The 14,048-nt window shown below is 39.0% G+C and overlaps 1 protein-coding gene across 3 annotated transcripts in view; it reads left to right on the plus strand.

The window, feature by feature from the left end:
* Window positions 1-14,048, plus strand: part of KCNQ5 (potassium voltage-gated channel subfamily Q member 5) — a 548,158-nt gene that overhangs the window by 358,452 nt on the left and 175,658 nt on the right. The window lies entirely within an intron of this gene.

Here is a 14,048-nt window from a genome sequence, read left to right on the forward strand (position 1 = left end):
CAGTGAGCCCAACGTCTGAACACTGTCACCTCAGAGACGTCATTCTGTCAGTTCAGGGCTTTCTTCAGCCAGGGAGTCTTTCTCTGGCAGTGCTACTGAAAGCCAGTTCATAGCAAAATGTTTCATTGTTCCCTATGATGTCATTCTCCAAGATCAGGAAATTTCCTCAAACATCCTTTATGCTTATTTTTTTTTTGTAATTTTATTTTTTTTTCAGTGTTCCAAGATTCATTGTTTATGCAGCACTCCCAGTGCTCCATGCAATACATGCCCTTCTTAATACCCACCACATAGGATCACCCAAGCCCCCACCCCCACCCCTCCAAAATCCTCAGTTTGTTTCTCAGAGTCCACAGTCTCTCGTGGTTTGTCTCCCCCTCTGATTTCTCTCAACTCACTTCTCCTCTCCATCTCCAGTGTCCTCCGTGTTCTTCCTTATGCTCCACAAGTAAGTGAAACCATATGATAATTGATTCTCTCTGGTTGACTTATTTCACTCAGCATAATCTCTTCCAGTTCTGTCCATGTTGATATAAAAGTTGGGTATTCATCCTTTCTGATGGAGGCATAATACTTCATCGTATATATGGACCATATCTTCTTTATCCATACATCTGTTGAAGAGCATCTTGGCTCTTTCCACAGTTTGGTGACTGTGGCCATTGCTACTCTGATCATTGGGATATGGATGGCCCTTCTGTTCACTACATCTGTATCTTTGGGGTAAACACTCAGTAGTGCAATTGCAGGGTAATAGGGAAGCTCTATTTTTAATTTCATAAGGAATCTCCACACTGTTTTCCAAAGTGGCTGCACCAACTTGCATTCCCACCAACACTATAAGAGGGTTGCACTTTCTCCACATCCTCTCCAACACTCGTTGTTTAGTGTCTTGTTAATTTTGGCCATTCTAACTGGTGTAAGGTGGTATCTCAATGTGGTTTTGATTTGACTCTCCCTGATGACTAATGATGATGAACATTTTTTCATGTGTCTGTTAGCCACTTGTATGTCTGTTCATGTCTTCTGCCCATTTTTTGATGTGATAATCTGTTTTTTGGGTGTTGAGTTTGAGGAGTTCTTTATAGATCTTAGATATCAGCCCTTTGTCTGTAGTGTTGTTTGTGAATATCTTCTCCCATTCTGTGGGTTGCCTCTTTGTTTTATTGACTGTTTCCTTTGAGTTTGAGGAGTTCTTTATAGATCTTGGATATCAGCCCTTTATCTGTAGTGTCGTTTGTGAATATCTTCTCCCATTCTGTGGGTTGCCTCTTTGTTTTATTGACTGTTTCCTTTGCTGTGCAGAAGCTTTTGATCTTGAAGAAGTCCCAAAAGTTCATTTTAACATTTGTTTCCTTTGCCTTTGGAGACATGCCTTAAAAGAAGTTGTTGTGGCTGATGTCGAAGAACCTTTATGCTTATTTACCTAAACCTTATATGCTTGGTCTGCACTCCCCTCAGGATGACACATTCTTTACATTCACTTCCTCTAGGGAAAAAGTACTTCCATCTCTTTAAACAGATTTTGTGCCTAAGACGTAGACCCACAATTCCATGTGACTGTCTGAAACTGGATTTATCCTCTTCTCAAAATCAATTCTTTCTCCTGACGTTCCTGACTTTTCTCCTCTTGACTTCTGAGGAGCATCGAAGTAACTATGTATGGAAACAGACCTTTCAGCCCCAAAGCCTAAACTACTTCCTAAACTACTACCCAGTTTCATAACTATCCAAGTCAGGGAACTCTTGTGGTTACAGCTTCCCTCCAGTCTCCCTCTCTATTCCATTCTCATTTCCACCAGTTCATTTACAACCTAACTTGGGTCACCATTACTCTTGCCTCTGCTTCTCAACTAACACACACTGCTGCCAACTTGATTTTCCTGGAGGGCAACTCTGATGATAGCTCCCCTTTCAAAAATCTTCAGTGTCTCCCCATTATCTATGGAATCAAAGACATACCCTGCCATACAAGCCTCTCCACAACTGGCCCAGACTCCCAGTTCAGCACCTGTCTCCCCTGTGCTACAAACTTGATAACTTTTTGTTCATACAACAAGGAACAGATACTTTACCTATTTATTTTTTGCCTTATTAATTTTCTCATATTGTACTCTCCTTCTAGCATGTGTTTCTCCAGAAAGTTCTCTTATTGCAACCCTACCCTTCCTTCAAAGACAATCTTAAGCATCACCCATTTATGAAGACTTTCCTGAGGTGCTCCCACCATTCCCAACTGAATAGAATGCCCTCCCCACTTTCAGCCTCTATAACATTTTTCTTAGTATTTAATCAGTCTCTACCCTTCATTATGATCCCATACAGTACCCCCCTATCTGCAGGGGACACATTCCAAACCCACAATGGATGAAACCATGGATAATACCAAACCACATATACACTGTTTTTTCCTATACGTACATACCCATGATAAAGATTAAGGTACAAATTGGGTGTAATCAGAGATTAACAATAATAAGAAATAATAAAATAAAACAGTCATAACAATATTCTGTAATACAAGCTATGTGAGTGTGGTCTTTCCCCCTCTCAAAATACCTTATTGTACTGTACTCACCCTTCTTGGGATGATGTAAGATGATAAAATGACAACGTGAGGGGGTAAAGTGAGGTGAATAACATAGGCATTGCGATGTAGCCCTAGGATCCTACTGACCTCTCAGAAGTAGAATCATCTGCTTCTATACTATGGCTGACCACTGGTAACTGAAACCATGAAAAGCAAAACCACAGGTATGGCAGATCATTGTATGTTCATCTTACCCACTACATTAGATTTCTTGAGTTATTGGGGTTTTTTTGAAGATTTTTATTTATTTATTTGACAGAGAGATCACAAGTAGGCAGAGAGGCAGGCGGCGGGGGGTGGGGGGGGCAGGCTCCCTGCCGAGCAGAGAGCCCAAAGTGAGGCTTGATCCCAGGACCCCGAGATCATGACCTGAGCTGAAGGCAGAGGCTTAACCCACTGAGCCAACCAGGTGCCCCAGATTTCTTAAGTTTTTATTTAAACTCCAGCCACATTAGATTTTTCGTTTCTTAAAAAAAGACTGCTTTAATGTATCCCTTGTACTTCAGTAGTGTTTGGTATATGGTTTTTTTTTACAGTGGGTACTCAGTACGTGTTTTCAACTGAACTGAAATGATTCTTATGCAAAAAAATGAATTTTCAAGGATGACCACCTTACATTTTTTATGGATGGCTAAAGAATATGCAGGTATTCACTAATGCTAATTTATTGATTAATTGGTAAATTTTAGTGATGCTGCGCTTACACCTGACCATCCTCCACATGGTCTCATGGACTAGAAGGCTCCTTCACCCCAGCCATTCCAACCATTTTGCTAACTCCTACTGGGCCCTCAGGGCTCAGTCTAACCATCACTTTCTCCAGGAAGTCTTCCGTTATAACCCCAAGCCTGGCTTTGTAGGCATGCAATCTGTGTGTTCCCACAGAACCCGGCACTTACAAGGGTGCCACAGTTGGTGCCATACTGTGCTGTCACCATCTTGAAATTTTTAGTGTTTTTTTTTTTTAAACATTTTTTTGTCAGACAAAGAGAGAGAGCATGCATGAGCAGAGTTGGGGGGCTGCAGTGGGGAGGCAAAGGGAGAGAAAGCCAAGCAGACTCCATGCTGAGCGCAGAGCCCAGTGTAGGGCTTGATCTCACAATCCTGAGATCGTGACCTGAATTGAAACCACTGTTCGGTGCTTAACCAGCTGACCCATCCAGGTGCCCCTTCACAGTTTATTAACAAGGGCCTACATTTTTATTTGGCACTTGACTCCTCAACAGACTTAGCAGTCCTGCCTAACCCATTCTCTCCTATATACTCCTGTCATCTCCTGTATTTTCCCAATCTTTGCAATCATCACTCAGATTCTTAATTTTCTATTTACATTTGTTCAATGTTTATTTACTTAATATTTAATTTAAACTGAATATAAATTAAAATAATTTAATTAATTTTGTATTTATTTAATTTTCTGTTTACTACTCTGTATACCTCAATAGATCCTAAACTCTGTCAAGGCAAAAAAGACTCAGCCTAGTATTATATGCTTAATCAGTATTTGCTGATTGGCTAAATGGATGAATGGTTAAGGGAAGGAGGACTTAGTGAATTAATGAATGCATTTTTCTATCCATAGCCCTTTGGGCAGCCTGAACAGTGGAGGTCTTTGGCTTGCTGTCTTCAGAAGGTCCCCAGTAGAGACAACAGAATTCTAGTACAGAAAGTACTCTTGTTAGAAAACAGTGTAAGATCGTTTTAAGAAAGAAAAGGAACAGAGTAGTGACACGAAGGAAAAAAATTTAAGCAACACCCAAATATTAATGAAGAAAGAACTATCAAAAGGACTCATGATTATATAGTTCTGTTTTGAACACAAACATAGAGACCACGAAGATACCACTGGGATGCTCCTGGAGGAAGAAGATGTCTTAGTGATTAAGTAATGCCCTGCTTGCTTTTCCTAATGGTTTCTGGTAAGCCTGGACAAAGAGAGCATACCTTCATAACAGCTGCTCACGAGAGAGGAAACATCTGTTGCAGTCTCTACCAAATGCGACATGATCCTCGTAACAATCATAGGGAATCCCTGAATTTCATTTTCTCATTAGTTGTTTGGAAGTTTGTAGGTGCACTAGAATTCCATTTCCACCTTACAATTTCCATTCCATTAAAGCCAATGTAAAATATAAAGCCAATGTAAAGTATAATCCAAAGTATCTTAAATTGTTAGATGCATGAATTGTAAGTATAGTAAGTGGTTATTAAGGATGTATACTAAATTTTTTTCACTTGTAGACTCCTCTTCCTTGGAGACTTCTTCTATTTGAAATGATAATTATTTCCCTCTCAGATTGAAGAGATAGAGAAGTATCCCCAAAGGTCTTTCAGAACCAATAGTGTTACTGCCATTCTCATCTTTCCACTCTTATTCAGCAACACTGTGCAGCAGCTCAGGGACACACAGTGCTGAACCCTCTTTCTGCTTTCACAATCTTGGATGAGTTATAAAATGTTGATTCTCAGCTTTCGCATTTGTAAAATGGGAATAATGAATAATGATATTCTACTCCATAAATTTGTGAGGACAATGGGTAATGCATATGAAAATGCTTAGCACCATTTCTAGCTTATGGAAAACCCTCTGTGAATGTTAGTTATTTTTGTTTGTTTGTTTTTTGTTTTTTTATTAACATTTAATGTATTATTTGCTTCACAGGTGCAGGTCAGTGAATCATCAGTCTTACACAATTCAAAGCACTCACCAAAGCATGTATCCTCAGCAATATCCATAAGCCAGCCACCCTATCCCTACCCCTCCAGACCCCCAGCAACTCTCAGTTTGTTTTCTCAGATTAAGAATCTCTTATGGTTTTTCTCCCTCTCCAGTCCCATTTTGTTTCATTTTTTCCCCTCCCTGCCCCCCATGAACCCCCACCATGCCTCTCAAACTCTTCATATCAGAGATGATATGATAATTGTCTTTATTTGATTGACTTAGTTCACTTAGCATAATACCCTCTAGTTCCATCCACATAATTTCAAATGGCAAGATTTTGCTTTTTTTTTGATGGCTACATTATATATCTATAGATATAGATATATATCACATCATATCACATATATAGATATATCTATATATAGATATAGATATAGATATAGATATCACATCTTCTTTATCCATTCATCTATCCATGGACATCTAGGTTCTTTCCATAGTTTGGGTATTGTAAACACTGCTGCAACAAACATTTGGGTGCATGTGCCCCTTCGGATCACTACCTTTGTATCTTTAGAGTAAATACCCGCTAGTAACAATTTCTGGGTCATAGGGTAGCTCTATTTTCAACCTTTTGAGGAACCTCCATACTCTTTTCCAGAGTGGCTGCACCAGCTTGCATTCCCACCAACAGTGTAGGAGGGTTCCCCTTTCTCTGCATCTACCCATTCTCTGCCAACATCTGTTGTTCCCTGACTTGTTACTCTTAGGCATTCTGACTGGTGTGAGATAGTATCTCACTGTGGTCTTGATTTGTATTTCCCTGATGCTGAGTGATGTTGAGCACTTTTTCATGTGTCTATTGGCCATTTGGATGTCTTTGTGAAAATGTCTGTTCATGTCTTCTGCCCAATTCTTGATTGGATTATTTTTTCTTTGGATGTTGAGTTTGATAAGTTCTTTATAGATTTTGGATACTAGCCCTTTATCTGATATGTCATTTGCAAATATCTTCTCCCATTCTGTCAGTGGTCTTTTGGTTTTGTTGACTGTTTCCTTTGCTGTGCAAAAACTTTTGATCTTGATGAAGTCCCAGTAGTTCGTTTTTGCCTCTGTTTCCCTGGCCTTTGGCAATGTTCCTAGGAAGAAGTTGCTGTGGCTGAGGTCAAAGAGGCTGCTGCCTGTGTTTTCCTCAAGGATTTTGATGGATTCCTTTCTCACATTGAGATCTTCCATCCATTTTGAGTCTATTTTTGAGTGTGATATAAGGAAATGGTCCAGTTTCATTTTTCTACATGTGGCTGTCCAATTTTCCCAACACCATTTGTTGAAGAGACTGTCTTTTTTCCTCTGGACTTTCTTTCCTGCTTTGTCAAAGATTAGTTGACCATAGAGTTGAGAGTCCATTTCTGAGCTGTCTATTCTGTTCCATAGATTTTTATGTCTGTTTTTGTGCCAGTACCGTACTGTATTGCTGATTACAGCTTTGTAATAGAGCTTGAAGTCTGGAATTGTGATGCCACCAAGTTTGGTTTTCTTTTTCAACAGTTCTCTGGCTATTCAGGGTCTTTTCTATTCCATATAAATCTTAGGATTATTTGTTCCATTTCTTTGAAAAAAAAAGATGGTATTTTGGTATTTTGATAGGGATTGCATTAAATGTGTAGATTACTTTAGGTAGCATACACATTTTCACAATATTTGTTCTTCTAATTCATGAGCCTGGAACGATTTTCCATTTTTTTGTGTCTTCCTCAGTTTCTTTCATGAATACTTTATCATTTTCTAAGTACAGATTCTTTGCCTTTTGGGTTAGGTTTATTGCTAGGTATCTTATGGGTTGGGTGCAATGGTAAATGGGATCTACTCCTTAATTTCTCTTTCTTCTGTCTTGCTGTTGGTGTATAGAAATGCAACTGATTTCTGTGCATTGATTTTATATACCCTAACTGAATTCTTATATGAGTTCTACCAGTTCTGGAGTGGAATCTTCTACGATTTCTACATAAAGTATCATATCATCTACAAAGAGTGAGAGTTTGACTTCTTCTGTGCTGGTTCAGAGACATTTTGTTTCTTTTTGTTTTCTGATTGCTGAGGCTAGGACTTCTAGTACTATATTGAATAACAGTGTGATAGTGGACAGCCCTGCCATGTTCCTGACCTTAGCCAAAAAGCTCTCAGTTTTTCCCCATTGAGAATGATCTTTTCTGTGGGTTTTTCATAGATAGCTTTAATGATATTGAGGTATGTACCCTCTATTCCTACACTGTGAAGAATTTTGATCAAGAAAGGATGCTGTACCTTGCCAAATGCTTTTTCAGCATCTATTGAGAGTATCATATGGTTCTTGTTCTTTCTTTTATTAATATGTTATATCACAATGATTGATTTTCAGATGTTGAACCAACCTTGCAGCTCTAGAATAAATCCCACTTGGATGTGATAAATAATCCCTTTAATGTACTCTTGGATCTTACTTGCTAGTATTTTGGTGAGAATTTTTGCATCCATGTTCTTCAAGGATATCAGTCCATAATTCTCCTTTTTGATGGGATCTTTGTCTGGTTTTGGGATCAAGGCAATGTTGGCCTCATAAAATGAGTTTGGAAGTTTTCCTTCCATTTCTATTTTTGGGACAGTTTCAGGAGAATAGGAATTAATTCTTCTTTAAATGTTTGGTTGAATTCCCCTGGGAAGCTGTCTGGTCCTGGGCTCTTGTTTGTTGGGAGATTTTTGATGACTGTTTCAATCTCCTTACTGGTTACAGGTCTGTTCAGGTTTTCTATTTCTTCCTGGTTCAGTTTTGGTAATATATTTGTCTCTAGGAATGCATCCATTTCTTCCAGATTGTCAAATTTGCTGGTGTATAGTTGCTCATAATATGTTCTTATAATTGTTTGTATTTCTTTGGGGTGGGTTGTGATCTCTCCTCTTTCATTCATGATTTTATTAATTTGGGATTTAGGTTCTCTCTCTCTCTCTCTCTCTCTCTCTTTTTTGGTAAGTCTGGACAAGGGTTTATCAATCTTGTTAATTCTTTCAAAGAACCAGTTTCTAGTTTCATTGATATGTTCTACTGTCCTTTTGGTTTCTATTTCATTGATTTCTGCTCTGATCTTTATTATTTTTCATCTCCTTCTGGGTTTAGGCTTTCTTTGCTGTTCTTTCTCCATCTCCTTTAGGTGTAGGGTTATGTTGTGTACTTGAGACCTTTCTTGTTTCTTGAGAAAGACTTGTATTGCTATATACTTTCCTCTCAGGACTGCCTTTGCTGTGTCCCGAAGACTTTGAACAGCTGTGTTTTCATTCTCATTTGTTTCCATGAATTTTTTAAATTCTTCTTTAATTTCCTGGTTGATCCATTCATTGCTTAGTAGGATACTCTTTGGCCTCCCTGTATTTGAGTTCTTTCCAACTTTCCTCTTGGGGTTGAGTTCTAGTTTCAAAGCATTGTGGTCTGAAAATATGCAGGGAATGATCCCAGTCTTTTGGCACCAGTTGAGACCTGATTTGTGGCGCAGGATGTGATCTATTCTGGAGAATGTTCCATGTGCACTAGAGAAGAATGTGTATTCTGTTGCTTTGGAATGCAATGTTGTGAATATATCTGTGATGTCCATCTGGTCCATTGTGTCATTTAAAGCCTTTATTTCCTTCTTGATCTTTTGATTAGATGATCTGTCCATTTCAGCGAGGGGGTTGTTAAAGTCCCCTAATATTATTATATTATTGTCAATGTGTTTCTTTGATATTGTTATTAAGTGGTTTATATAGTTGGCTGCTCCCATGTTAGGGGCATAGATATTTAAAATTGTTAGATCTTCTTGTTGGACAGACCCTTTATATATGATATAGTGTCCTTCCTCATCTCTTATTATAATCTTTGGCTTACAATCTAATTTATCTGATATAAGGATTGCTACCCCAGCTTTCTTTTGATGTCCATTAGCATGGTAAATTGTTTTCCACACCCTCACTTTAAATCTGGAGATGTCTCTTGGTCTAAAATGAGTTTCTTGCTGACAGCATATTGATGGCTCTTGGGTTTTTTGTTGTTGTTGTTGTTTAATGCATTCTGATACCCTGTGTCTTTTGATTGAGGCATTTAGCCCATTTACATTCAGGGTAACTCTTGAAAGATATGAATTTAGTGCCATTGTATTGCCTGTAAGTTGACTGTTACTGTATATTGTCTCTGTTCCTTTCTAATTTGTGACTTTTAGGCTCTGTCTTTGCTTAGAGGACCTCTTTAAATATTCCCTGTAGGGCTGATTTGGTGTTTGCAAATTCTTTTAGTTTTTGTTTGTCCTGGAAACTTTTTATCTCTCCTTCTATTTTCAATGATAGCCTAGCTGGATATAGTATTCTTGGCTGCATATTTTTCTCATTTAGTGTTCTGAATGTATCATACCAGCCCTTTCTGGCCTGCCAGGTCTCTGGATAAGTCTGCTGCCAATCTAATATTTCTATCATTGTATGTTACAGACTTCTTGTCCTGAGTCGCTTTCAGGATTTTCTGTCACTGAAACTTGTAAATTTTACCGTTAGATGAGGGGGTATGGACCTATTTTTATTGATTTGGGGGGGTGGTTCTCTGTGTCTCCTGGATTTTGATACTTGTTCCCTTCACCAAATTAGGGAAATTCTCTGCTATAATTTGCTCTAATATACCTTCTGCACCTCTCTCTCTTTCTTCTTCTTGTGGGATACCAACTATTCTAATATTGTTTCATCTTTTGGTATCAATTATCTCTTAAATTCTCCCCTTGTGGCCCAGTAGTTGTTTATGTTTCTTTTTCTTAGTTTCTTTATTCTCCATCATTTGGTCTTTTATATCACTAATTCTCTCTTCTGCCTCATTTTTCCTAGCAATAGAAACCTCCATTTTTTATTGACCTCATTAATAGCTTTTTTTATTTCAACTTGATTAGATTTTAGTTTGTTTATTTATCCAGAAAGGAATTATCTTGTATCTTCTATGCTTTTTTCAAGACCAACTAGCACTTTGATAATTGTCACTCTGAACTCTAGTTCTGACATCTCACTAATGTCCATAATGATTAGGTACCTAGCTGTTGGTACTGTCTCTTGTTCTTTTTTTTGAGGTGAGTTTTTCTGTCTTATCATTTTATCCAGATAAGAATAGATGAATGAGAGAACAAAACACTAAAAGGCTAAAAAGGACCCCAGAAAAATACACACTTACCAAATCAGAAGAGACCCAAAACCGTAGGGAGAAGAAAGGAGAAAATATAGTATATTTCATATATGATATATATTTATATTTATATGTATAATATAGTATATATATATATATATGTGTGTGTGTGTGTGTGTGTGTATATATGTTAGAGTGGTGAATAGAGCAGAGCCACACACTTGATTTTGGGTGTATTTTGGTCATATATATATATATATATACACATATATATATAAAATAAGAGTAAACATGATGAAGGGTGGAATATGACTGTATAGATGAAAATTTAAAAAGATTCTAAAAAAGGAATTGATAAGATAAGAAGTTGGTTAAAATGAAAAGGAAAGAATGTGATTCATACAAAGTCATACACTAGACTTAGGGTGTATTTTCATTTAGGGTATATTTTTATCTGTTAGAAGAAACTGTATCCCAAAATTACAAAGAAAGAAAAACCTATATGTATACCAAAAATACAATGAAGGGATAGAATATGACTATAACAATGAAAAATTTTTTTAAAAGATTTTATTTATTTATTATTTGACAGACAGAAATCACAAGCAGGCAGAGAGAGGGGGAAGCAGGCTCCCTGCTGAGCAGAGAGCCCCATGGGGAGCTTGATCTCAGGACCCTGAGATCATGACCCAAGCTGAAGGCAGGGGCTTAACCCAATGAGCCACCCAGGCGCCCCTAACAATGAAAATTTTAAAAGATTTTTTAAAAAGTATTGATGAGGTAAAATAGTTAAAAAAACATTAAAATACAAAGAGGAAAAAAAATTTTTAAATAGAATAGGAAAAATATAGAATTTATAAAATTTAACTTTGAAAGACTAAAGAACCATGGGTAAAAAGCCATGAATTCCATATGATATATTCTTATAGCTCTGAAGTTTTACAGTTCTCATTGATTGGTGAACTTGGTCTTGGATGGATGTTCTTGTTGATCTTCTGGGGGAAAGGCCTACTGCAGTGGTTTTCAAATGTGTTTGCCCAAGGCAGAACTACACCACCCTTGCCAGGACCCAGGCTAAGTAATCTGCTCAGCTTCGCTCTCAGTAGCTTTTGTTCCCTGAATGCTTTCTGTAAAGCTTTGAAGGAGAATGAAGATGGTGGCCTCCCAGTCTCTGACTCTGTAGGAGCCAAGGGCTGGGGGCCCTACTCCTCAGTGCACCCTCAGATAAAAGTGCTCAATCACTCCCAGCTCCCTGGTCTCTGGCTGAATTCTGTGTTCACCCAGCCTGTGACCCAGCATTTCTATGTCTGGTGCACGGCCCCGTTTGGAGTCTCCAAACCCAGCAGATTTTTGCAGCATGCTTCTGTGCCACTCCTCCCAGTCAAGGAAGAAGGGGTCTCCCCGGATCTGCCACTAGTGGGATCCTTGCTCAAAGAGCAGTGGCCCGATTGTGTCTTGGATCACAGTTTAAGGTAATCCCGAGCTGGACACCCACTCTTCGGCTCTGTCTCAGCAGTGACTTCCCCACTCCCATACCTGGGAGCTCTGCCACACTCAGACACCCCTGGTCTTTTTGTGACCCTGCAGGTCCTGAGACCATACTGTCCCCACTTAGCCTGTGGAGTAACATTCCTCAGTGGAGAAGACTTCTAAAAGTTCCAATTTTGTGCTCTGCTGCTCTACTGCTTGCTGGGAGCCTGCCCCTCGCCCTGCTGTCTATCTTCCCATATATCACCCCCTATTCACTTCTCCACATGACCTACCTTCCAGAAAGTGGTTGCTTTTTTGTTGATAGAATTTCTTCTCTTCTTCTCTTCAATCTTCTGTTGAGTTTGTAGGTGTTCAGAATGGCCTGATAACTATCTAGCTGAACTCCTGGGACCCGATGATATTTAGGTCTCCTATTCCTCCACCATCTTGCTCCTCCCCTGAATGTTAGTAATTATTACCAGCATATAGGACTTAAGCAATCAGGAACTTCCACTTGCTTCTGTGTTCAATAGATATAAAGAAATAAGAAATATATGTTATTGTTCAAGGGTCACAAACTTCTCCTCTAAAAGGGTCAGTGAATAAATATTTTCGTCTATGTGCCGTATTGTCTCTGCCATGACAGTTTAGCTCTGCAGCTGTAGCATGAAAGCAGCCATAGACGATACATAAGCAAATGGGTGTAGCTACATGACAATAAAACTTTATATACAAAATCAGCCTTTAGGGGCCAGGTTTTTTCCCTAGGTCATAATTTACCAATCCCTGGCTATAGGTCCTTGGGAGTTCCCAGTCAAATGCAGTAGAAAGACCTGGAGACATGTCAGGGCAAGCCAAAAGAGGCAGAGATTAACTCCAAGGCCATACAAAAGAATGTGGAAACTGATATTTTAGAGAAGATTATTGTACAAGCTTCCCAGAGATACATAAAAGTAAAAAGTATGTCCTAGAGCTCAGGTTTTGGTGTTTTGGGGTTTTTTTTTTAAGGTTTTATTTATGTATTTGAAAGAGAGAGAATATATGAGTGGGGGTTAGGGGAGGAGCAGAGGGAGAGGGAGAAGCAGACTGCACTGAGAACGGAGCCTGATGTGGGACTCAATCCCACAATCCTGAGATCATGACCCAAGCTGATAACAAGAATCTGTTGCTTAATCTACTGAGCCACCCAGGTACCCGTTTGTTTGTTTGTTAATCTTGCATTTCAGGATCAGTAACTTCAGCTTAAAAAACAGCCTTTTCTTTTTATTCGGTATTTTCCTTGGGAACTCAGCTCACCAACCCCAGATCCTGAGAGTACCATAATTTGGGAAATAAATATGTCTGTAGATTGATTGGTAGAAAATGCTATTGCTCCCTTCTGCTCCTTAGCACTGGAGTATGAATAGACAGAGCTGAGGGGTCATCTCTGTAGTAGTTTGCAGAGAACTGGAAAGTACATGAGGAGCCGAAGAAATCATTCCCTTCTCCTCTTCCTCTTCTGTCCTTATTAATATTATAAAGGAATGACAAACAAGTATCCATGAGCTAAATTAGACTGTGAAAAGGAGCCAGTAGCTTGGTAACAGCCACTTAGAACATTTGATGGGTCACCAACACTGCCAGATGTGAGGTGGATTCTGCTTTTTGAAAAAAGGACAGCTGTGGCATGTGCTCCCAGAGTAGGGAAACAAGAACACACTTTGGGGGCCTTTCTCCCCTCTTGTGAAAAGATGTATGGGAAGTTCACACATTCTCAGATGTAGACATTTAAATATGATATGCAACACACAACACAACATTCTTTCCATTGATGAAGTTGTAAAGGAACTCCATGTGCACCATATATCATATTCACTCACACAGAGAGTGGGAGAGAGGGAGGGGGAGGAAGGGAGAGGGAGAGAATCTTAAGCAGGCTCCATACCCAGCATGAGGAAGGGAGTGAGGGGAGTTAAAGCAGAGGAAGAGGGAGAGAGAGAATCTTAAGCAGGCTCCATGCCCAGCACAGAGCCCAAGGTAGTGCTTGATCTCATGATCCTGAGATCAAGACCTGAGCTAAAATCAAGAATTGGACGATTAACTGACTGAGCTACTCAGATGCCCCCATATAATATTCAAAATGGCTAGTCCCTTCCAAGGCTTTTATGATTTAATCCATGCCAACT

This window comes from Mustela lutreola, chromosome 6 (assembly GCF_030435805.1).
Source record: "Mustela lutreola isolate mMusLut2 chromosome 6, mMusLut2.pri, whole genome shotgun sequence".
Taxonomy (NCBI): Eukaryota; Metazoa; Chordata; class Mammalia; order Carnivora; family Mustelidae; genus Mustela; species Mustela lutreola.